This window comes from Dendrobates tinctorius, unplaced genomic scaffold (genome assembly GCF_039654945.1).
Source record: "Dendrobates tinctorius isolate UK_male_01 unplaced genomic scaffold, ASM3965494v1 ptg000191l, whole genome shotgun sequence".
Lineage (NCBI taxonomy): Eukaryota > Metazoa > Chordata > Amphibia > Anura > Dendrobatidae > Dendrobates > Dendrobates tinctorius.
In genome coordinates this window covers 12,352,500-12,377,448 of record NW_027361858.1, presented here as the reverse complement: position 1 = coordinate 12,377,448, position 24,949 = coordinate 12,352,500, and the positions used below count along the sequence as shown (strand labels likewise).

At 44.4% G+C, this 24,949-nt stretch overlaps 1 protein-coding gene across 3 annotated transcripts in view; it reads left to right on the top strand.

The window, feature by feature from the left end:
- The window catches only part of LOC141055758 (prostaglandin reductase 1-like), a 126,408-nt gene that overhangs the window by 9,074 nt on the left and 92,385 nt on the right, over positions 1-24,949 (top strand). The window contains exon 1 of one of the 3 annotated variants that reach the window (XM_073552456.1): positions 21,890-22,039. The exons of the other annotated variants lie outside the window; for them this stretch is intronic. The gene's annotated coding sequence lies outside the window, so the exon portion shown is untranslated. Of the gene's footprint in view, positions 1-21,889; positions 22,040-24,949 lie in introns of those variants that run through there. 3 annotated transcript variants of the gene reach the window in all.

Here is a 24,949-nt window from a genome sequence, read left to right as displayed (position 1 = left end):
TGAGGACCTGTGAGGCATCGATTTCTCAAACTACAGACTCTAATGTATTTGTCTTGTTGCTCAGTTGTGCAGCAGGGCCTCCCACTTCTCTTTCTACTCTGGTTAGAGCCTGTTTGTGCTCTCCTCTGAAGGGAATAGTACACACTGTTGTAGGACATCTTCAGTTTCTTGGCAATGTCTCCCATGGAATAGCCTTCATTTCTAAGAACAAGAATAGACTGAGTTTCACATGAAAGTTCTTTTTTTCTGGCCATTTTGAGAGTTTTATGGAACCAACAAATGTAATGCTCCAGATTCTCAACTAGCTCAAAGGAAGGTCAGGTTTATAGCTTCTCTAATCAGCCAAACTGTTTTCTGCTGTGCTAACATACTTGCACAAGGGTTTTCAATGGTATTCTAACAATCCATTAGCTTTCTTACACAGTTAGCAAACACAAAGTACCATAACAACACTGGAGTGATGGTTGTTGGAAATGGGCCTCAATACCCCTATGAAGATATTGCATTACAAACCAGACATTTGCAGCTAGAATAGTCATTTACCACATTAATAATGTATAGAGTGTATTTCTGAATTATTTAATGTTAGCTTCATTGGAAAAAAACTGCTTTTCTTTAAAAAATAAGGACATTTCTAAGTGACCCTAAACTTTTGAACAGTAGTGTATGTAATACAGATAATAAATTATGATACAAACAAAAGTGCTCTAAAACACAATATGATACTCCCACAGTGCATTCCTCCACAGTAGAGTTGAGCGAAACGGGTCAAAAAAATTCAAAAGTCGCCGACTTTTGGCAAAGTCGGGTTTCATGAAACGAAACCCGACCCTAGGATGAGGTCGGCCACGAGGTCGGCGACTTATGCGCCAAAGTCGCGTTTCAAAAGTTTGTTTTGCGCTCTTTTTCAGCCAATCAGGATCCACGGACACTGTGGGCAACGTGATGACCTAGGCACGGGTCACCACCATCTTTCAGAAGGGCATGCAAGTGATTGGCTTGCTTTGGTGGGCGTCACAGGGGGTATAAAAGGGCGTGCACGCCGACCGCCATCTTACTTCTGCCGATCTTAGTATAGGGAGAGGTTGCTGCTGATTCTGTAGGGAGAGCGTTAGGCAGGGAAGAAGACAAAAAAACTGCTTCTGCTGCTAGCGATTTGGCCTGCACAACACACAAGTCACTGTGTGTGCAGTGCAAGGGGAGGCTATATTGTGGTGTATCAGTGGTGTTGGTTGTTGGGCTGCCTTCTAAGGCTTCCTGACACGCTGGCATTGCTGTTTACCCACTGCTCCGCAAACTGCTTTTTTAAAAGCAATCCAATCTCCCTTATCCTCTCGTCACTTTGGTCACAGGCAGCTGTGCCATCGAGCGTGTCACATAGCGCTCAGATATCAGTGGGCCGCACACAATCCAAAAGTGTCCAGTGTCCAAAAGTGTACGCAGAGATTCAAAATCTCCATTATCCTCTCGTCACTTTGGTCACAGGCAGCTGTGCCATCGAGCGTGTCACATAGCGCTCAGATATCAGTGGGCCGCACACAATCCACAAGTGTCCACTGTCCACAAGTGTACGCAGAGATTCAAAATCTCCATTATCCTCTCGTCACTTTGGTCACAGGCAGCTGTGCCATCGAGCGTGTCACATAGCGCTCAGATATCAGTGGGCCGCACACAATCCACAAGTGTCCACTGTCCACAAGTGTATGCAGAGATTCAAAATCTCCATTATCCTCTCGTCACTTTGGTCACAGGCAGCTGTGCCATCGAGCGTGTCACATAGCGCTCAGATATCAGTGGGCCGCACACAATCCACAAGTGTCCACTGTCCACAAGTGTGTGCAGAAATTCTAAAACTCCCCTGTCCTATAGACACCTTGTACCTTGTTTTACATTACTATATAGTTTGTTGGATTTTGTCTACATTTCTACCAAAAATGAGGAAGGCTGGTGGAAGAGGCCGTGGAATTGGGCGGGGGTTGGCAGCTGGTAATGATGGTGTTGGTGGTGGATCTGATGGTAGTGGCAAGAGCAAAATAGGACCAAATGCAGGAGGTGCTGACCCTGCGTCATCGTCTGTCTACATAAGGCCTCGAACGCTTAGTTTTCTAGGAGTTGGCAAACCGCTTTTAAAGGCAGAGCATCAGGAAAAAGTTTTGTCTTACATTGCTGACTCAGCCTCCAGCTCTATCGCCTCCTCTTCTTCAGTTGTAAAAAGTAAAAGCACTGAGTCGTCATTGGAGGCTCATGTTCATGAACCACACCTTTCCTTGTGTCCTTCACCCCAACCAAGATTGAAGGATGACGCAGGCCATACTACTGATTACTCCATGGAGCTGTTTTCACATACCATGCCTGGATTATCAAGTCAAATGGTGAATTACCCAGGCCAAGATGAATCTGACATGGAGTGCACTGATGCACAGCCGCTGATGGATGATTCTGCTGGTACATTCACTCAGAGCACTACATTGTCCTCGCAGTGTACAGAGCCAGATTTTGACCCTGATGAGACTCAGGTGCCCCTTCCCGCACACTATACCACCATACACGGTGACACAGAGAAAGGTGCACATGACATAGAAGAGGAGGTGATGGATGACCCAGTTGTTGACCCAGATTGGCATCCATTGGGGGAAGAGGGTGCTGCTTCCAATAGCTCAGATGAGGAGCATCCACAGCAGACATCGACATCGCAACAGCTGTTATCTGGCAGGCCCGGAGCACTCCAAAGACAGGTTCCAAACATCAAAAGAGTTGCTGGACAGCTTGTCCAGAGGGTCAAAAGATCACAGCGTGCTAGGCCGCAAAATGTCTGCCAAAGTAGGAAGAGTGCAGTGTGGCAGTTTTTTGAACAAAATCCTCATGATCAGGCCAAGGTTATCTGTAAGAAGTGCGCAAAGACCTTTAGCCGAGGGAAAAATCTGAAAAATTTGAATACCAGTTGAATGCTTAGACATTTAACCAGCATGCACTTGCAAGCGTGGACACAACACCAAACCTCAAGTGCCACATGTGCAACTGATCACAACGAAGGTAGTCAGCAACGCTACATTGTTTCCCCCACTGTAAGCACACCGGTTAGCACAGCAGCAAATGTTGAGGTGTCGTTGCAAGGCCACAGCAGTCAGGGAATCCCACTGTTATATCAACGAAAGACTGATTCTAGGCCATCAGAAAGAACACCAACTCCATCACCATCATCAACCCTCTCTCAGTCCGCCCTGTCCACCGCTACTTCCACCATATGCAGCTCTCAAGTCCAGCTCACCCTCCCAGACACTATGAGTAGGTCAAGAAAGTACTCAGTCTCTCATCCGCGTACACTGGGTTTGAACGCCCACATTGCCAAACTAATCTCGTTTGAGATGATGCCCTTTCGGTTGGTGGAAAGCACAGCTTTCCGCGAACTCATGGCCTATGCAGTACCACGCTATGACCTACCCAGTCGCCACTTCTTCTCTCGCAAAGCCATCCCAGCCCTCCACCATCATGTGAAAGACCGCATTGTCCATGCACTCAAGCAGTCAGTGAGCGGAAAGGTGCACCTCACAACTGATGCATGGTCCAGTCGGCATGGCCAGGGCCGTTACGTGTCCATCACTGCGCACTGGGTTAATGTGGTGGATGCAGGGTCCACAGGGGACAGCGGTGGTGGGACAGTGCTGCCTAGCCCACGGTCTAGGAAACAGTTGGCTGTAGGCGTTCGACCCTCCTCCTCCTCCTTCTCCTCCAGAAGCGACAGCTCGTCCACAGAGCGCAGTCGTACGAGCACTCCATCTGCAGCTGCCACTGTTGCACACGATGTGTCCCCCTATCGAGCAGCTAGTGGAAAGCGTCAGCAGGCTGTGTTGCAGATGATGTGTTTGGGCGACAGACACACCGCCGAGGTGCTGGCCGAGTACTTGAAGCGACAAACTGAGTCATGGCTGGGCAGTGTACATCTTGAGGCAGGCAAGGTAGTTAGTGATAACGGCCGTAATTTTGTGGCAGCCATAGCCCTTTCAAAACTCAGCCACATACCTTGCTTGGCTCACACCTTGAACCTGGTGGTGCAGTGCTTCCTCAAAAATTATCCGGAGTTAACAGCCCTGCTCCAGAAGGTGCGAAGACTGTGCGCGCACATCCGCCGGTCGTCTGTACACTCCGTTCGTATGCAGAAGCTGCAGCGATTGCTCCACCTTCCCAACCACCGCCTCATTATCGACATTGCAACAAGGTGGAACTCCACCCTGCACATGGTGGAGCGGCTGTGCGAGCAGAGGCAGGCCATAATGCATTTGTGGGAGGATACACGGCCAGGCACTTTGAGAGCAGACATGGAGTTGACCGGTGTGCAGTGGTCGAAGCTGAAAGACCTCTGTAAAGTCCTTCAGTGTTTTGAGGAATGCACACGGCTGGTAAGTGCAGACGACGCCATCCTAAGCATGAGCATCCCACTTATGCGTCTGCTCATGCAAACTTTGACGCACCTTAAGGAGCAGGCGTCTGCAGCCAATGTTGATGAGGAGGAAGAGGAGGAGGGAATCCTTGATGACATTCAGCCATTGTCTGCTCAGGGACCTCTCCTGGACGAGGTGGAGGAAGAAGAGGAGGAGGAGGAGGAGGAGGATGATGGGGATGATTACTTAGGGGAGGAGGATGCATCTCGTGGGGCAAGTGAAAATGTTGGCGTGGCAAGGTCTGGTACAGGGTTTGTGCGTGACTGGAGGGATGTGGATTTGCCAGAAAGTGCTCCTCCACCCAGCACTCGCAGTGCATCATTGACACCGGGAACATTGGCCCACATGTCAGATTATGCCTTGCGGATCCTAAAAAGGGACCCCCGCATTGCCAAAATGATGAACGATGACGACTACTGGTTGGCCAGCATCCTGGATCCACGCTATAAAGGCAAATTACAAAACATCATGCCACAGGAGAACCTTGACCTAATATTGGCTAATAAACAAGCAACTCTGGTAAATCGGTTGCTTGAGGCATTCCCAGCACACAGCAGCGGTGATGGTTCTCACACGAGCCATACGGGCCGGGGGCAGCTTGGCAGAGGTGTTCGTGGTGCACACAGCAGAAGTGGCGTTGGAGACAGGGGTTTCATGACAATGTTGTGGACTGATTTTTCAAATACCGCTCACACAACTGGTAATACTGCATCGATGGAAAGTGACAGGAGACAGCAGTTGTCAACTATGGTTACAAACTACTTTTCCTCCCATATCGATGTTCTCCCACACAGGTCATTCCCCTTTGACTATTGGGCCGCTAAACTGGACACCTGGCCTGAATTGGCCCAATATGCCTTACAGGAGCTCGCTTGCCCAGCTGCAAGTGTGCTATCGGAAAGAGTCTTCAGTGCAGCTGGATCAATCCTGACAGAAAAAAGGACCCGTCTGTCAACCCAAAATGTGGATGATCTAACCTTCATTAAAATGAACCACGCATGGGTTTCCAAGGATTTTGTCCCACCTTCCCCTGATGACACATAGGGTGACAGAAAAATGGCTTGCTTTGGTCCACCTCTTCCTGGTACTTCACCTATTTCGCCTTTTGCATCAGTTGAATGTCCAACATCAACATATGCCACTTTCTAAAACTCCCTAACTGTGCTGCCTCCCCCCCCATGGCCGGGGTCACCACCTAGCGCACGACACCGTGCGAGTGCCGTTGCCCTGGACAGGTGGGTAGGCCGACTCTTGGGCGCGGGCACTGGCACAGGGTCCCTCATAGTGCAATCAAGTGTCTCTGACGGTGGTGGTGCACACCCGCCGTCAGACACACCGCTGTACTATGAGGGGCCCAGTGCCAGTACCGACGCCCACGAGTGGGCCCCCCTTGCTTGGCCAGGGCCCCAGCATTTGCAATCTTTACCTCTCCCTGCTCCTCCGCTGTGTAATCTGGGCCGTCAAATCCATACTGTGCCTGACACCGTCTGAGCCTGCCTCCTGATGTATAGACATATATTTTGAATGTGTACGCTATCCATACATGTTATCCGGGGATACGTTACCCCTTCTAACCTTTGTGCAATGACGTGCAATCCATACTGGGCCTAACACCGTCTGAGCCTGCCTCATGCTGTATAGACATATATTTTGAATGTGTACGCTATCCATACATGTTATCCGGGGATACGGTACCCCTTCTAACCTTTGTGCAATGACGTGCAATCCATACTGGGCCTAACACCGTCTGAGCCTGCCTCATGCTGTATAGACATATATTTTGAATGTGTACGCTATCCATACATGTTATCCAGGGATACGGTACCCTTTCTAACCTTTGTGCAATGACGTGCAATCCATACTGGGCCTAACACCGTCTGAGCCTGCCTCATGCTGTATAGACATATATTTTGAATGTGTACGCTATCCATACATGTTATCCAGGGATACGGTACCCTTTCTAACCTTTGTGCAATGACGTGCAATCCATACTGGGCTTAACACCGTCTGAGCCTGCCTCATGCTGTATAGACATATATTTTGAATGTGTACGCTATCCATACATGTTATCCGGGGATACGGTACCCCTTCTAACCTTTGTGCAATGACGTGCAATCCATACTGGGCCTAACACCGTCTGAGCCTGCCTCATGCTGTATAGACATATATTTTGAATGTGTACGCTATCCATACATGTTATCCGGGGATACGGTACCCCTTCTAACCTTTGTGCAATGACGTGCAATCCATACTGGGCCTAACACCGTCTGAGCCTGCCTCATGCTGTATAGACATATATTTTGAATGTGTACGCTATCCATACATGTTATCCAGGGATACGGTACCCTTTCTAACCTTTGTGCAATGACGTGCAATCCATACTGGGCCTAACACCGTCTGAGCCTGCCTCATGCTGTATAGACATATATTTTGAATGTGTACGCTATCCATACATGTTATCCGGGGATACGGTACCCCTTCTAACCTTTGTGCAATGACGTGCAATCCATACTGGGCCTAACACCGTCTGAGCCTGCCTCATGCTGTATAGACATATATTTTGAATGTGTACGCTATCCATACATGTTATCCGGAGATACGGTACCCCTTCTAACCTTTGTGCAATGACGTGCAATCCATACTGGGCCTAACACCGTCTGAGCCTGCCTCATGCTGTATAGACATATATTTTGAATGTGTACGCTATCCATACATGTTATCCAGGGATACGGTACCCTTTCTAACCTTTGTGCAATCACGTGCAATCCATACTGGGCGTGAGAACGGCTGGCGAGCTGTTAAGCAAGCTACAGCACCTGTCCAGACAAGTACAGGGATTCCCTAGCGAGGAAACTTATTTGATTGTTTTCTATGTTGGGACAGCAATTTTTGGGGAGCACTATACTCTGGAGAATGATAGATGGGGCCCACCATACACTGGAACATTCCAAAGGTGGACATCAGACACTGGAGCAGCATTTACAGGGCCCATTATACACTAGAGCATTAGAAATGGGGCCCATTATGTTTGGAGCATTATTTGGGCCCATAAGACAGTGGAGCTTCATCCATGGGGACCAACATATACTGTAGCATTATGTGGAGCTCATCATATACTGTTTCAAACATTATATGGGACCAATGATTTTCATGAGATGTAAAAAGTGAGGTATTTTTCATTGTACTATACCGCTATTTCTCTGCCGTATCGGAGCATGATGAGTTGTGGTATGTGTTAAAGGGGCGCTCTTTCGCCCAGGGCACATGAAAACCTGCAGCCAGCCCTCCCCCCCCCACAAATTTAGCCAAATAACCCCCATTTTTCAGTGCGTAACTTGTATTATGAAGTTAATTAAGGTTGACAAGCTTAAATAAGAAGAATTGATGCTTTTGGCATTCAAATGGGCACTGTAGGTGTGTTTCCTGTCCTCCTCTCACTGCCGACTTTTATTCCCCATTGACTTACATTGGGTTTCGTGTTTCGGGACGACCCCGACTTTTCCCTATAATCGGACGATCTTGCTCGACCCGACTTTTGGAAAAGTCGGGTTTCACGAAACGAAACGCGACCCTAAAAAAGCAAAAGTCGCTCAACTCTACTCCACAGTATCCCCTCCCTCAATTCCCCCAACAAAGATTGATGACCCCATCACGGTATGATTCTCCAATTGTAATCGCCACAGAGCCCTCCATACAGTATAATGACCAAAAAATGCTCCATACAGTATAATGGCCACAAAAAGTGCTCCATGCAGTATAATGCCCCACATAGTCCTCCATACAGTATAATGGCCCCACATAGTACTCCATACAGTATAATAACCCCACATAGTGCTCCATAGAGTATTATGGCCCTACATAGTTCTCTATACAGTATAATGGCCTCACATTGAAAAAAAAGAACAACTCACCCCATTCCCGCAAAGCTCTGGTCTCTTCATGGTGACTTCAGATCCTCTGCACATCTTGGGTACAGTGGGTGCATTGTAATAACATCATTGCGCCCACTGTGCTGAGACGTCACTCGCAGAGGGGGAATAATGGGAGAGGGAGCATCAGCTTACGCTCTCACCTCTATCATTGCTTTCAAGTGTACCAGCATCTCACATGCCGATACAGTTGAAAGTGTGAAACTGAGCAGGGGGGCTCGCCTGTTCTCGTGGGTCAAATATACTTTGGGGGACTAATCCGGCTTCGCATGGCCACAGTTTAAGATATGTGAAGAAGACTATGTTCACATGCAGGGTTTTTGCTGCTTTTTTGGCAGTAAAAACACTGCATTCAAAAAGCATGTTTTGCCACGGTTTTTGCAGCATTTTTTGGTGCTGATTACATAAGTGATTTGCCTGCAGTACATGTTTGATAAAGTTAGTTTTATTCACCAAAAACTGCATTTTTGCATTGTTTTTGACCTTTCTCATTGGTTTCTATGGGTGAAAAAAGCTACAAAAAAGCTGAAAGTTTTCATGCAATGCTGCAGATTTCAAATGAAGTCAGGAAAAAAGCAAGTGTGTGCACGAGGTTTCTGAGATCGCTTTTGCTGGTACTGTAAAATACAACTTCTTATTTGCATAAAAACGACTGCGTGAACATACCCTTATAACCATTTCATAAGTTTTTACATTTTATTTTTCGGACTATAAGACGCACATTTTTCCCAAAAAATTTTGGGGGAAAATGGGGGTGCGTCTTATAGGCTGCGGCTGGTGCGGCAGGTTCGGCGGTGGTGCTCTGTGGTCTGGGGGGGCTCCGCTGGCATTTTGTGAAAGCCCGGAGGCCCCGCTCATCCATTGCTGCGATTTGGTGGCCTCGGGAAAAATGGCCGCTGGGGGCAGCGCATGCTTAGTTTGAGATCTCAGTAACGAGGCCACCGTACCTGCTGTATCAGCCTGGGATGGGAGTCATATCGCCAGACCAACGAACATCTCCTGTGACCCCGCTTCACCAGCGCTACTGATCCACCCGAATAAGCTGAATTTGGACTGTAAGAAGGACCACCATTTGACACATTAATTTTTTTTCTTTTATTTTCCTTCTGAAAATTTGGGGTGTTTCTTATGGTCCAGTGCGTCTTATAGTCTGAAAAATACGGTATATTGACAAATACATCAAGTTCATGCAAAAACCAAATATTTAGTGTTGACCCTATTCTTCAAGACTTCTGCAATTAGCCACAGTATGGTGGATATCACAACTGATGACAACCCATTCTTCTGTATGAGCTGAGCTTGGAGATTAGCACAATTTTGAAGACTGACCACAAGTTCTCAAGGGAATTGAGATCTGGGTAGTTTCCAGGCCACGGACCCAAAATGTCAGTGTTTTCTTCACTGAGCCACTTAGTCATCACTTTTGCCTTGTGACATGGTCTCCATCATGCTGGAAACAGCATTATCTGCTCAGCAAATTGTTCCTGGAGTGTTGGGAGAAGTTGCTCCTGGGGGGATGATTAGATACAATTCTTGATGTATTTGTCAATAAAAGTATATAAAACACATGAAAAGCTTATAATTGTACTTCAGTAACCACAGAAAAATCTGACGAACAGATCTAAAAAAAAAATCGAAGCAGCAAACTTTATGGAAACCAAAACTAGTGTTTCAACGGCATTTAATTTTTACTTTCCCTTTATCCACAAAAAAAGAAAGGGAAACATGTCCGGTCTTGATTTGATTTTTAGATCAAACTGTTTAAAGGACAGGAGATGTTTGGGGTTCGTACCGGACAGCTAATAGTGTTAAACGCCAAATTCGAACTTATCTCGGTAGTCCGTTGCAATGTTCGGAGTTCCGGGGGAAGTCCGGAGAGAGTGAGATTGACGGAAAGGGGGGTGGGGTGGAGAGAAAGAGAGAGACAGGGAGGGAGATACAGAGAGAGAAGTTTTTTCCATATCCAAAGTTCGGGTCTCAATTGTTTTCAATCGGGTTCAAGTTCTGGATCAGGTTCTGGTATCCGAAACAAACTTTGGATTAATGTTTGGGCCGGGTATCAGAACGTGAACTTCCACAGGTCAACTCATCCCTATTATTAGCCATATTCCTGGTAAGCCTCCATAGAAAAACAGTTTTCTCCCCATGGCCATGCCCTTCCCTTGATTTTTCCTTTACAAAGACATCAAAGAGAAAGGATATTTGTTGCTCGTGGTGATTTAGATATCAGTATGTAAAGCGATTGCGCCAGGGGTTGTCCGCCGTTGGAGATATTTTTGTTTTTTAAGTGTGTGCAATTTTAGCTAACAATAATTTTGGACTGTTTGCCTTCAGTAGCCTCTGTGTTGCCCTGTCCATTATTGGCTGTAATTGAGTTAACTGAGAATCAGTCATCAAACCCATTCTAAGGCCACATTCACACGTTCAGTATTTGGTCAGTATTTTACATCAGTATTTGCATGCCAAAACCAGGCGTAGGTGAGAAATACAGAAGTGGTGACGTGTTTCTATTATACTTTTCCTCCAGATGGAGCAGGAGATGGCCACTTTTAGTACTGCAGCTGTTCAGGAAATAAACTTCCCAGGGCATGTTGGGAGTTGTAGTTTCCACTGCTGGAGTGCTACAGGTTACTGAACCGTGACACAGAGCGTTGTCCATAGCAGCTAACCCCATTGGCATGTAGTGGTGTTATCACTTTTTCAACCCATTCCCTTGTAGTACAGCACTATTTATCCTAACAAGTAGACTTCATTGACCTCCATAACATAATTATCTAAATATAAGTAATTAAAACACTCTCTCATGGCTTCCTGACCGCTGCAGAATGTCCTAGTACTAAGATCCCATCATGCCCTTGGCACCTTCCCATAATTCCCAGTGGCATAATATGTCAAAGCCACAAGAGCTTGCTGAAAACAACGCTGTACGCTGTGTTCCTAATTATTATGGAATTTGGATTTATGTGCCATAAAAATGTCATTTTTTTGTTTTTCAAATGCTATTGTGCCTCAGGCCTTCAATTAGTTTGCCAGGTGAGCCCAACTAAAGGAAAACTACTTAAGAAGAACGTTCCACATTATTAAGTAGTCCACAGGTTTGAAGAAATATGGGAAAGAAAAAGCATCTCTCTGATGCCGAAAAGTGTTGACCAGGGCAATGCCTTGAACAAGGTTGAAGACATTAAGGCATAATGAGCACAATTTCTGCCAGACAAATTCATTGGATTAAGACAGCAGCTGATAAAACACCATTACAAAGCAGCATACAGGTATTTGAGGCTGCTGATGCCTCTGGAGTCCCACCAGCCTCATTGTGTAGGATCCTGCAGAGGCTTGCTGCGGTACATAAATCTACTATTGATCCACCCCTAAACAGTGCTCACAAGTAGAAACGGTTGCATTGGGCCCAGAAATACATGAAAAGTCATTTTAAACCAGTATTATTTACTGATGAGTGCCATGCAACCATGGATGGTCCAGATGGATGGAGTACTAGATGGTTGATGGATGGCGACGATGTCTGAACAAGGCTGTGATGTCAGCAAAAAGGTGTCAGAGTCATGTTTTGGGCCGGAATCATGGAGAGAGCTGGAAGGCCCCTGTAAGGTGCTTGACTATGTGAATATGACCTCAGCAGAGTATATAGAGTTTCTGACTGACCACTTTCTTCCACGGTACATAAATAAGAACCATGTCATCCGTAGAAAAATCATCTTCACGCCTGACAATGCTCCATCTCATACCTCTCAGGCATTGGCTGCTATGGGCATAAAAGGAGATAAACTCATGGTGTAGCTACCATCTTCACCTGACCTCAACCATATTGAGAATCTTTGGAACATCATGCAAAAGATCTATGAGGGTGGGAGGCAGTTCACATCAAAACAGCAACTCTGGGAGACTATTCGGACATCATGCAAAGACATACAAGCAGAAACTCTTTAAAAACGCACAAGTTCAATGGATGCAAGAAATGATAAGGTGATGTCAAAGAAGGGGTCTTATGTTAATATGTAACGTGGCCAGTTCAGATATTTATGATTGAAAAAGCTTTTGATTTGGTAATTAATGCTGCAAGTTCTAAAAATGTCTACTTTCGGTTCTTTGCAATGTATAAAATGTTTTTACACCATCTTATGCATAACCATTTAGAACAGTGAGTTTTTATTTAGTTTTTAAAATAATACTGTTATCATTGGGAGGCTTTATCCAATAAAATTAGATTTATGCTCTAACGGTTGATGATTTTGATATTATGCTGACTCATTTGCATTGACCATTTAGGAAAATCAGAAAAAAATAGCATTTGCATAATAATTTGGAACGCGGTGTTTATAGGATTTATGAAACAGCTATCAATACTTATTATAGTATTACATTATAGGAATGTGTCAGGAACTTGGTGGGATCTCTACACCCAGACGTTCCGGCTCAACTCGCAGTATGTGAGAATCGGGCCATTTACAAACACTTCACTAGCTTTGTAAAACCATTGTGACAATTTTCCCGGTACTTGTATCTACATAAGTATATTTACTGTGGGTTGCTGATTTTTCAACTCATGTGATAGCTTTTTTTTTTTTTTAAATACCATTTACCGCATACATTTGGGTCCATGCAAAACAAAGAAAGAAATGCTTTGCCTTTAGCAATGGCATAAAGTGAGACTAGGGACTTTTTTTTTTTTTAAGTGGCGGAGGAATACAGTGCTGAAGGATACCTACCTTCCGTCATTGGATTCCTGCAGCCCGTAGAGAACGGCAGCATCAGCTGATGCTGCAGTTCTCTACCCAAGATCGTCGTGGGACACACTCGTGGACTGCTTCGGATCGTGGGTGAGTATTTTTGTGGTTTGTTATGTTAATATTTATTCCGGAAAAGACAATGGCTTCGGGGAACAATGTGACAAGTATTGGTAAGTATGTTACTCTATGTTATATGTACTGTATGTCTATGTATGTATTGTATGAATGTATTGTATGTAGTATGTATGTAGTATATATGTGGTATGTATGTAGCATGTAGTATGTATGTAGTATGTATGTAGCATGCATGTAGCATGCAGTATGTATGTAGCATGCATGTAGTATATATGTAGTATGTATGTAGCATGTAGTATGTATGTAGTATGTATGTAGCATGCATGTAGCATGCAGTATGTATGTAGCATGCATGTAGTATATATGTAGTATGTATGTGGTATGTATGTAGTATGTAGTATGTATGTAGCATGCATGTAGTATGTATGTGTTATGTATGTAGCATGTAGCATGCATGTAGCATGCATGTAGTATGTATGTAGTATGTATGTAGTATGTATGTGGTATGTATGTAGCATGCATGTAGTATGTATGTAGTATATGTGGTATGTATGTAGCATGTAGTATGTATGTAGCATGCAGTATGTATGTAGCATGCATGTAGTATATATGTAGTATGTATGTAGTATATATGTAGTATGTATGTTGCATGTAGTATTTATGTAGTATGAATGTAGCATGTATGTAGTATGCATGTTGTATGTATGTAGCATGCATGTAGTATATATGTAGTATGTATGTAGTATTTATGTAGTATGAATGTAGCATGTATGTAGTATGTAGTATGAATGTAGCATGTATGTAGTATGCATGTTGTATGTATGTAGCATGTAATTTTTTTTTTTTTTTTTTTTTTTACATTCAACACATTAGCCGGATGATGGGACTACTACTGTCCCATCATTGGCTAATGTGTCAATCACTGTCATGGTAGCAGGCATCGCCCGATGGGACTTGTAGTCCCATCGGACGATGCCTGCACAGACCCCCGAAGCCTGCACAGACCACCGGCAGGCCGGCACAGCCCCCCGGCAGGCCGGCACAGCCCCCGGAGCCTGCACAGACCACCGGCAGGCCGGCACAGCCCCCCGGCAGGCCGGCACAGCCCACCGGAGCCTGCACAGACCACCGGCAGGCCGGCACAGCCCCCCGGCAGGCCGGCACAGACCACCGGAGCCTGCACAGACCCCCTGGCAGGCCGGCACAGCCCCCCGAAAGGCCCGTACAGACCCCAGAGAGGCTGTACAAGGCAAAAACAGGGTTTTTCTTATTCCGATACCGGAAGTCCCATAGACTTGAATGGGACTTCCGGTATCGGAATCGGCGATACCGATACTTTTTTTAAAGATCGGCCGATCCATTCCGATCCGATACTTTGAAGTATCGGACGGTATCGCTCAACTCTAATAGTGACAAGCCATCAAACAAAGAAGAACTGTTTAAACTTTTGTACAAGGAGTGCCATAAGGTCACCCAAAGGCAGTGTGAAAGACTGGTGGAAAGCATGCCAAGACGCATGAAAGCTATGATTAAAAATCATGGATATTCCACAAAATATTGATTTCTGAAGTCTTCCTGAGTTAAAAAAATTAGTATTGTTGTTTCTAAATGATTATGAACTTGTTTTCTTAGCATTATTTGAGATCTGCAAGCACTGCATTTTTTGTTATTTTGACCATTTCTCATTTTCTGAAAATAAATACAAAATTTAGTGCTTGGAAATTCAAAGACATGTTGTCAATAGTTTATAATAATAATAATAATAATAATAATAATAATAAATTTTATTTCTATAGCGCCGACATATTCCACAGCACTTTACATTTCAGAGGTGACTTCTACAGACAATAGACATTACAGCATAACAATAATCACATAGATCATAGCAGATACCAAGAGGAATGAGGGCCCTGCTCGCAAGCTTACAATCTATGAGGAAAAAGGTAGAAATGAAAGGTGGGTAGTAACAATTGCCCTGATTGTATTGACCAGCGATAATGTTAAGTGTGTAACAGTATGGACACAGAGGGCTAATGGATGCATAAAGCATGTGGAAACATGATGCGGGGAACCTGGTTATGGTAAAACTTTTGGCTGTGCCACACAGGGATAGATTAGGTTAAAGTGTTGAAGCGGTAGGCCAGTCTGAATAAATGCATTTTCAGGGCACGCTTAAAATTGTGGGGATTGGGGACTAATCGTATTGACCTGGGAAGTGCATTCCAAAGAATTGGCGCAGCACGTGTAAAGTCTTGGAGATGGGAGTGGGAGGTTCTGATTATTGAGGATGCTAACCTCAGATCATCAGCAGAACAAGGGAGGAGATGCAGGGTGGTGCTGAGCCATGGAGAGCTTTGTGGGTGAGGGTAATAAGTTTATACTGAATTCTGGAGTGGATGGGTAGCCAGTGTAATGACAGGCACAAGGTAGAGGCATCGGTGTAACGATTGGTGAGGAATATGATCCTGGCTGCAGCATTCAAGATAGATTGGAGGGGGGAGAGTTTGGTAAGAGGGAGACAGATTAGAAGAGAGTTACAATAGTTGAGACGAGAATGAATAAGAGAAACAGTAAGAGTTTTTGCGGAGTCAAAAGTAAGAAAAGGTCGAATTCTTGAAATGTTTTTGAGGTGCAGATAACAAAAGCGAGTCAGTGATCGAATGTGGGGGGCAAAGGAAAGCTCGGAGTCAAGTGTGACCCCAAGACAGTGGGCATGTTGCTGGGGACTAATAGTGGAACCACACATGGAAATGGCAAAGTCAGGTATAGGTACATTAGTAGCGGGAGGAAACACAAGGAGTTCAGTCTTTGACAGGTTCAGTTTCAGATATAGTGAGGACATGATGTTAGACACAGCGTTTAGACAATCGCTGGTGTTTTCTAGAAAGGCTGGCGTGATGTCAGGAGAAGTGTATAATTGGGTGTCATCAGCATAGAGATAGTACTGGAAACCAAATCTACTGATTGTTTGACCAATAGGTGCAGTGTACAAAGAGAAGAGCAGGGGGCCTAGGACTGATCCTTGAGGAACCCCAAAAGTAAAGGGAAAATGAGAGGAGGAGAAACCAGCAAAAGATACAGTAAAGGAGCGGTCAGATAGATAGGAGGAGAACCAGAAGAGAATGGTGTCCTTGAGGACAATGGAACGGAACATAGTGAGGAGGAACTGATGATCCACAGTGTCGAATGCTGCAGAGAGATCCAAGAGAATTAGCATGGAGTAATGACCATTTGATTTAGCTGTTAGTAGATCACTAGAGACTTTAGTGAGGGCAGTTTCAGTAGAGTGTAAAGAGCGGAAACCGGATTGGAGAGGGTCGAGAAGAGAGTTATCAAAAAGATAGCGGATAAGACGGGAGTGGACCAGGCATTCCAGGAGTTTAGAGATGAAGGGAAGATTAGAGACAGGTCTATAGTTAGCGGCACAGTTTGGGTCGAGGGATGGTTTTTTAAGTAGTGGATGTATGATGGCATGCTTAAATGAGGAGGGAAAGATACCAAGAGAGAGAGAAGTTAAATATTTTAGTTAGGTGAGGGGTGACAGCAGGGGAAAGGGACTGGAGGAGATGTGACGGAAATGGGTCACTGGTGCAAGTGGTTGGGAGAGAACATGCAAGGAGCCTGCTTACTACTTCTGTGACTGGTTCAAAATCAGAGAGTGAGCTAGATGCAGTGGGGGAGGGAGGACAGTGCATGGTATGAGGTGATTGGGAGATAATTTCCTGTCGGATCTGGTCAATTTTTTCTTTGAAGTAATTGGCCAGATCGTCAGCTCGAAACTCCGTGGTTGGGGCCTGTACTATTGTGTTGAGTAGAGACTGAAAACTGTCAAAGAGACGTTTAGGGTTATTGGACAGTGAGGTGATGAGGGTGTTGAAATAGGTTTGTTTTGAGGTGAAGGGCAGTGTTGTATGTTCTAAGCATAAACTTATAATGGATGAAATCTTCATGTAGATTGGATTTTCTCCACAGATGTTCGGCGAACCTGGAGCACCGCTGCTGGAAATGTGTTTGCAGGGTGTGCCAGGGTTGTCGCCGTCTGTGTTGTGCTGTTCTATTTATAGGAGGTGCAAATACATCCAGGGCACTTTGAAGTGTTTCTGTCAGGAACACCGCACTACACTCACTCACTGAGCCAGTGCGCATGTCCTGAGTACAAAAACAGTGCTCAAAGATACCTGTGGAGCAGGGCAGCAGCAGTGACAATGCGAGCTTCAAACTATCAGTGTCAGGATCCTGTCAGCGCCGGAAAGTAAAGATGCACAGGACCTGTGGACGCTGAAGTTAGCAAGCTGGCACAGGACCTACGGTCATGTGACTGCAAGGGGCGGGGCTTAGCGTCCTGCTTTCAGAGATGGCAGGACACCATACAGCAACTCAGAGTCAGGCAAAACGGAAGTCATACACAGTACGGGCAAACGAGATACAGGAGGGATATACAGATGGGAGGTCAGACAAAGCCAAAGGTCATACATAAGAGGACAGAGCGGTACCAAAGGGACGAGTAGAGAATAGTCAAGTCACAAGCAGAGAGTCATACACAAGAGAGCGGTGTGGTACAAAAGGAACAGGCAGAACTCGTAACAGGGACAGAACCGGATCAAAACCAAACAAGCAACAAGTAATGAGGCACAAGGCACATGTATACCAGAGGTCAAATAACTCAGCCGAGAGCAGAAGTATAACTGACACCGGTCCTAGGTCCAGTGTGCCTTAAATAGCCGCCCTCTGCCAGAGAGAGGCAGAAACAATTAACCCCCTGTCTGACCAGGACGGGCCAAGGCGAAACCCCGTCCTGGATCATGACAGTTTCATTGTAATGCTTCAATGCAGAATCAGGTCATGAGAGGGAGGAGATAGGGGCCAATGAAGACTGCAAGTTCTTGATAAGTTTCTGGGTGTTAATGGCCTGTATGTTTCTATAAGTATGGACAGTGGAGGTGACATGAGCGGACTGGCAGTTCTTGATAGAGAATGAAAGAAGGTTGTGGTCAGAGAGCGGGAGAGGGGAGTTTGCAAAATCATCCACTGCACAAAGCCGAGAGAAGGCCAAGTCAAGGGAGATTCCGTCTTCATGCGTTGGAGAATTAGTAAGCTGCGAAAGGCCTGTTGATTCTGCCGCACTAGGATGTGGCCCGTCTTAATTGTCTGTGGCCAAATTGGATCTTTGGTAGAGATTGTACGTGCACGTAGAAAAGAATACACAAGACAAGATGTATCGTGTCAGTATGATTCTTCTCTGTCTTTAATCCAAAAATGAACAGCTTTTATACAGAGTTTGTGTTATTACATCATGGGTACATTTCTAAGTTAGTATCTACCGTTCCCATGCCGCTACATATCACTATGTACGTTTCTGAGTTACTGTTTACTGTTCTCATATGCTACATAATCACCGTGTACATAAGTATTGTTCTTTAGCCCGATCCACCCGATCCACCCAGTATTGCGGTATTATATGAAGCCTAGGTGGGTCATGCACAGAAATAATTCAGCAGAAAGCCAGAAGTATCTTAAAGCAACATGATCCTAATATTCTACAAAGCCACTATATAGTGGTACAGTTTTGATTCTTGTATATATTCATGTGCCATATATTCTCCCCTTAACAGTCCCTCCTTTGGAGATATGCAAAATCAAAATCCTAATCTCGTCGAACCTATCGATCTGTCCTCCCGGCCTACCTATCTCAACAATGCTGGAACCTAGCTAACTAATCTTCACCGTATATACGAGACGACCCATCTCTAGTAGATGGACCCCCTCCTAACGGACTTTGCACAGGAGGAAGTCAGATCCTGGACTTTCCCTCGTTGGTTTGCTTCAAGCAGGCATATTCCGGAGGTGGTGCTTGCATGTTTTCATTGGGACATCTTTCATACAGGGGATCTTCAAAATCGGCATGCATGGTCATCACTGTGGTTTCCATAGTTTTCATCATCATTTTCTTAAGGCATGGCACTATGCAGCATAGAATTAAAGAAAATATGATCAAAGGACATAAAATAACTTTTGCAAACTTAATGGGTCAATAATTGCCTTTATGGCATCCCCAGTGTATTTTATAAACCGTTGTTGATTATTGTATAAATAGTTTATCCGCTTTGCATTCTTATTTACGGGGATGGTGGGTTTAAACACAACTATTGTCTCGTTCTCGACTTTGAATTTGTCAGGTGCTCCCTGTGTGCCCCCACTGGTATCTATGCTTCTTAGCCCAAATTTACCTTTTGTGTCACCATTTTCCCTCCCAAGTTTAGTACTTGAGCCTAGTACATATAACCCTTGCTCATACTCTGAAGGGTTGTCAATAGTAAGGTACAGAACTATGCATCCCTCCTTGGGGCAGTGAGTGGCAGTGACAGGGAGTATTGAATCTGGAAGGCCACTCTGACCCTTAAAATGGGCTTTGGACAGGGTCATGTGACTTAATAGGCTTATTCCCCATTTGTCCCTTCGCTGTAGGGCCTGGGCTGGTTGATGTCTCCAGTCACTTTCACCAGTGTGCCACCCAACAAGAGACTAATCCTCCCAGTTTGAACCTTCCCCTATTTCAGCAGTAGTGACACAGATGAATTGTGTATTAAACCTGATATGAAACTGTGCCATGGGGCCTGGACATTCTTATTGTGAGACAGTAGTCAAATTGATATGTTACTCTTGGGGTGGAGACATTATACCAGAAAGTCAGTATGCCCTTCTCATGAGTGACTACCCCTTGGTGACTGACTACCCCTTGAGCTAGGAAAAAGGATAAGTGCCAGATGGATGAAGAGTGGCAGCCGCTACTGGACTCTGGATCCGGCATCTCCTTGCAGTGGGAAGCGAGGACCCATGGACTGCTGCGATAGTTGACAGGACTTGGAACAGGCTGTCATCTCTAGGTTCAAGGGTACGTCTGTTGAACCTCTTGGTGATGAGGACTCAGTCACCGGGCAGGATCTGGTGGGCTCCTATGTCCTCAGGATCTGGGATGGATGAAAAGACTCGAAAATGCATTTTAGTCACATGTTTTTAAACTTAGTCTACATATAGGCAATTATACTTGTGCGTGTATGTGACCCAAGGGAAAGACTAAACTCTTATGCTATGACCCCTGTTTCCTGTATAGCATCAAGTATGTAGAGTTTTGTTCGAGGCCTTAAATTTTCCTTGTTCATCCTTAGGCGTATTTCATCCTGTATAACTTCATCTTAGGTCCATTTCTTCTTTTCTTCCTTGGATACTTGTTTCTGGAGTGTTATTCCTTTTCCTCTGTTTCCGTGTCAACCGGTATTACTGCTGCTTCTTTTGCTGTTACTTCAGCTAGTCTGTTGCCCACTGCTTCCCTTGAAGTGTCTCCAGTGTGTGTGCTTTTACTTTTACCACCGCAACTCTTCCTGGCATCAACAAGGACTCCATTAATTCTTGTATGGCTTTGTGGTGTCAGACTGGCGTTCCGTTAGCCGTGATGAAGCCTCTTTCCCTCCAGATTGATCTTGACAGCTTCATGTTGAGTGGACCTCTTGTATGCTTCTGTCAAGGCCCGCAGTCCTGCCTTTGGATGTAGGCAGTGGTTTTGCTGGCAGCAAGTTACTTCTGTGGCTACTGCTATACCAGTGTGCGAACGGCCTTCTTGGTCTGCATACCTTGGTCTAGCCACAAAGAGCATCAGGTCAGGATCTTCCAGGTGTTCTCTTGCCTCATGACAGCAAGACAATCGCGTTCAGCCATTTCAGAGTCGACTACCTCTTCCACTAATGTGTCAGAGATGTGGTTTTCATCCTCCATCTTCCTCCCCCCTTTGGCAGAGGTAGAAGAGTAGCTGGATTATGGACAGCACATCTGGAGATGGTGACGTTGTCCGGGAGCAGAGTAGGGCATTGCAGACAGAAATATCAGAAGCTTTATCCAGCACAGGTGGGTTGCAAACACGGTTCTCATGCAGGTTTGGACTTCACGAGTCACTTGGTCAGGTTTTGGAGAGAAGCCAGGAGGGCATTGTCTTCCTCCGTGAAGCTGTGTTAGGACTCCATTTACATGGTCAGGCTTCTTCATGACAAACAGACAAAACAGTTCAGTATAGCGTGGCAGTCCTAGAGCTGTGAAAATGTGATTGCAATTTAGCATATAAAACACACCGATACCTTCTTTGGTTAACCTTAAAATAGTTATAAAAAAGGTTGCATGTGTAGAAGAGCAGTATTGTCTTGGCTGTCTTCAGTCAGGGTCGGAGGTCATCCATATGTATTGTAAAAAAAAAAAAAGTGGCTGTGGGATGTATCCTCTTCCAGGGCTCCAGGACCGTGGTCATGGCTCGGGTGAACATAGAGAGGCTATACTGTGCCCCTTGAGGCATCATAGTCCAAATATATTGCTGGCCCTCGTGTGAAAACAAGCAGGTACTGGCTTGCAGCATGTAGAAATAAACTGAAGAAGGCATTGGCCAGGTCAATCACCGTGAACCATAGAAAAATAAATAGAATTGATAAAAACAAAACATAGTGTGTGGGTTTGGTACCATAGATGTGTTCAGTACTATAACTTCATTGACAGCACATAAGTCATGTATTATCCATAACTTCATAGAAATAATTGCAAATTATGAAATGGAGGGTAAATATTGCAATTTCCTTGGCAGCTGGGCTACTGGCTTCTGCCCCACCTTTACAAACTGGATTTTCAGCCTGCCAATATTGAGTCTGGGATCAGTGCCATTAGTTCAACGCCCACATGATCTACAGATGTGTCCTGTAAAAAAAAGAAAAGACTACATACTTCTTCAGCAAGTAGATCAATGTCCCTGATCAATCTTCTGATTGCATCGGGACCCACCAGGAATTTGAGAGGAGTATCCTCAACCTCTGTCTGGGTGAGAGATGTTGTTTCTCTATTGTATTATTGTGGGGGGGGGCTGCAAGAGTATACGTACTTTCATGGGTTGTGGAATCAGTATGCCAATACCCTATTAAAATCTGGAGCTCGGTATTGGTGGGTGTCAAGCTTCTTCCAAATGGGGACTAATTTGCATTTCAAATCTGAGATCCAGAAACTTTTTGTTACATTGGTGGAAGAAATTATCCACAGGTTCTCCTTTTCCCTCCATATTTCCAGGAGTCCTTGTGTGGAGTAGATTGTGTACAAAAGAATGAGCTTTGAGGCTTAAAAGATGATGATGATTATGTCCCCTCACCATATAACGATAAATACTGTAGATTATCAGTCTGAGCTATTTATTTCCTGTCTCCTCCTGTTCTGTTTAATTATATACCTCCATGTCATATTCATCTTTTTCTTCATTATTCTTTTCATAAATTACATTAATTAATAAAACTATAATGGATGCTGGACAGGATGTAGCACAAGACGTGCCGTCTATATAAATAGTTGGAAAGAAGGTACGGCTCTTTGGGTTGCTCATCTGACAGTCAGAACAAGTCTCACGATATTCTGCATTCTGCGTTTGACAGCTGGCACACGTCCAGTCATCGGGAATGTATATAGAAGTATAAATGAATGTAATGCAGATATTGCAACTGACATCTTCCTGTGTAAATATTTGTTTTGCACAAAATTCAGCAATCTTGTTATATTCCTCTCCTCATGCCTTTTTTCCTAACTTCCTCTGCCATCTTATAAAATGCTTCAGGGTCCTGTAACACCTCATAATACCTGAGGCTGGGACGCTGCTCTCCACTCATTAACACATTCTTCTATCCCTTCTTATCTAATGCTCCTCCCCTCATGATCGGAGGGTTTCTCAACGTACATTTTCTTCCTCACTCCACTATGGGTCATATCTGTCTTATAGATATTGACTGACCGCTCCCACCCATTCTATCATCTGAATTCTGAGTATATCTGAAAAACATGTGTATGTGTGCGTCTTAAAACAAATTCTCACGGGGTTATGAACAGTTGGATATGTGACTGTAAAAGCTGTATGTACTCCTTATGTCTGAGTAAAGGGGTCTTCAGTGAACATAGTGATGTCTAGCTATCTTGAACACAGTAATATAGGGAATTAACCAACAACTAATACCAGAGTATTTCACAAATCTTGTGTATCCAGAAACTGCGTAGTATAAAAATACCTTATAAATTGTTAAAATTTCTGTTTCCTCAAAACTTTCGCTGTAAAACATTGCAAAGAAAACATCTCACAGAGAAATGTAGTGACATTAGTAAAACAATAACTAAAAAGTAACAATAGACCTCGGATCTCACAGAGATATCTGTACAAATCAAGCAATTACCATTCAAGTAATTCTCTTTCTACCTGAACAAATTTTTTTAACAACGAACCTTATAATTATAGTATGCAGAACAAAACTAGTTTATCCAGTTCTCTAATTTCACAACATATATATGTATACACACATAGAATGCATTCAAAAATTTTAACCACATGCTAGTACGCCTCCTGCAAATTATACACACTACAAAAGATAAAAGACAATGAATTTAAAACTGGTACTGACATCAAATACTGCGAATCCTTGACACCAAAACAATTCGCAATTTACCTATCCATATGCCAGCCTGATTTGTAGAGGTGAAAAATCTACACCTGGGCAAACCATACTTTTCAGGGAGAGAGCAATCACTCAGTCACATCAACACGGTAATTGAAATTACCCTTCCACCCATATAACTTATGAACCTATGCTGCAGCTAAAACACCATCATCTTAGCCAGATGATGTCCGGTGGGAAACCCGCAAGAAGTCACCAACCACTTAGAGGTTGGAAAATCACTGAGAGTAATCAAGCCCCTACTCCCACTTGCCCACTGGGAGAGACACAGTTCAGACTTCTGCGATCATCGGTCAAGCCGAGAGCAGGACCGGAACCAGAGTGACAGTGAATTTGCTCAGTACGTCTCCCTATCTATATTTTTTTTTTTTTTTTTCTTCCTTTTCAGGCTGGCTGAGGTAACAATCACGTATGCAAACAACCAAAACAGCAAAGCAGAGAGGCAAAGCAGATAAGGCAGACAATTAAACTTTTAGATTACCGTAATTATAAATATGCTTGAAGGGTTACTGTGTGTATACTATAAAACAACTTATTACACTCTATATTTTATATCCTCCGGACTGAATATAGATAATGTAGCGTGATTGTTAAACACTTTGCATTCAGGAAATGCAGCTGAAATAGCAGTCTAACCAGTATGGCAGTATATTCAATATGAGAGCTGCGGACAGGCGTGTCACAACAATGCATCAATACTTCAAACATAAAAAAAAACTATTATGAATGTATTCCTTATCCCTTTCACTGTTCTTTTGTTACCAAGGCAACTAGGGCTGGGCTTTTTGTCACTTTAGGTATAGTAAATAGTGGTAATCACCTCTAGATAGGTGGTTGATATTTCAGCAGAGGGGGGAAAATTTAGTAATCACCTCTTTCCTTAACTTCTTCGACCTTCTAAGGTCGGAACCAGGGTGATAACCCAGTGTGAACACCCCCTTTGTACTCTGCTCTGTTTTGTTTCTAGTAGCGCTAGTACAGTATGAAATAGTTTTTATCAGATACTTGACAGATTCTAGACACACCCTCTGAATTGGTTAGACCGGACAATACACACAGACAATTAAGGAATTATATACCTGACCGGGTCCGTAGGCTCAGGACTTTCAAACGTGGTCAGTTTAAGGGTTCAGAGAAGACAGCCAACTATCTCCTCCCAGCCGGACGTGAATACAGAAGGTTAGGTAAGATGATATATTTTCTCACCAGGTCTCGAGCTGCAGTCTCGTCCCGCTGGAAAGACGTCC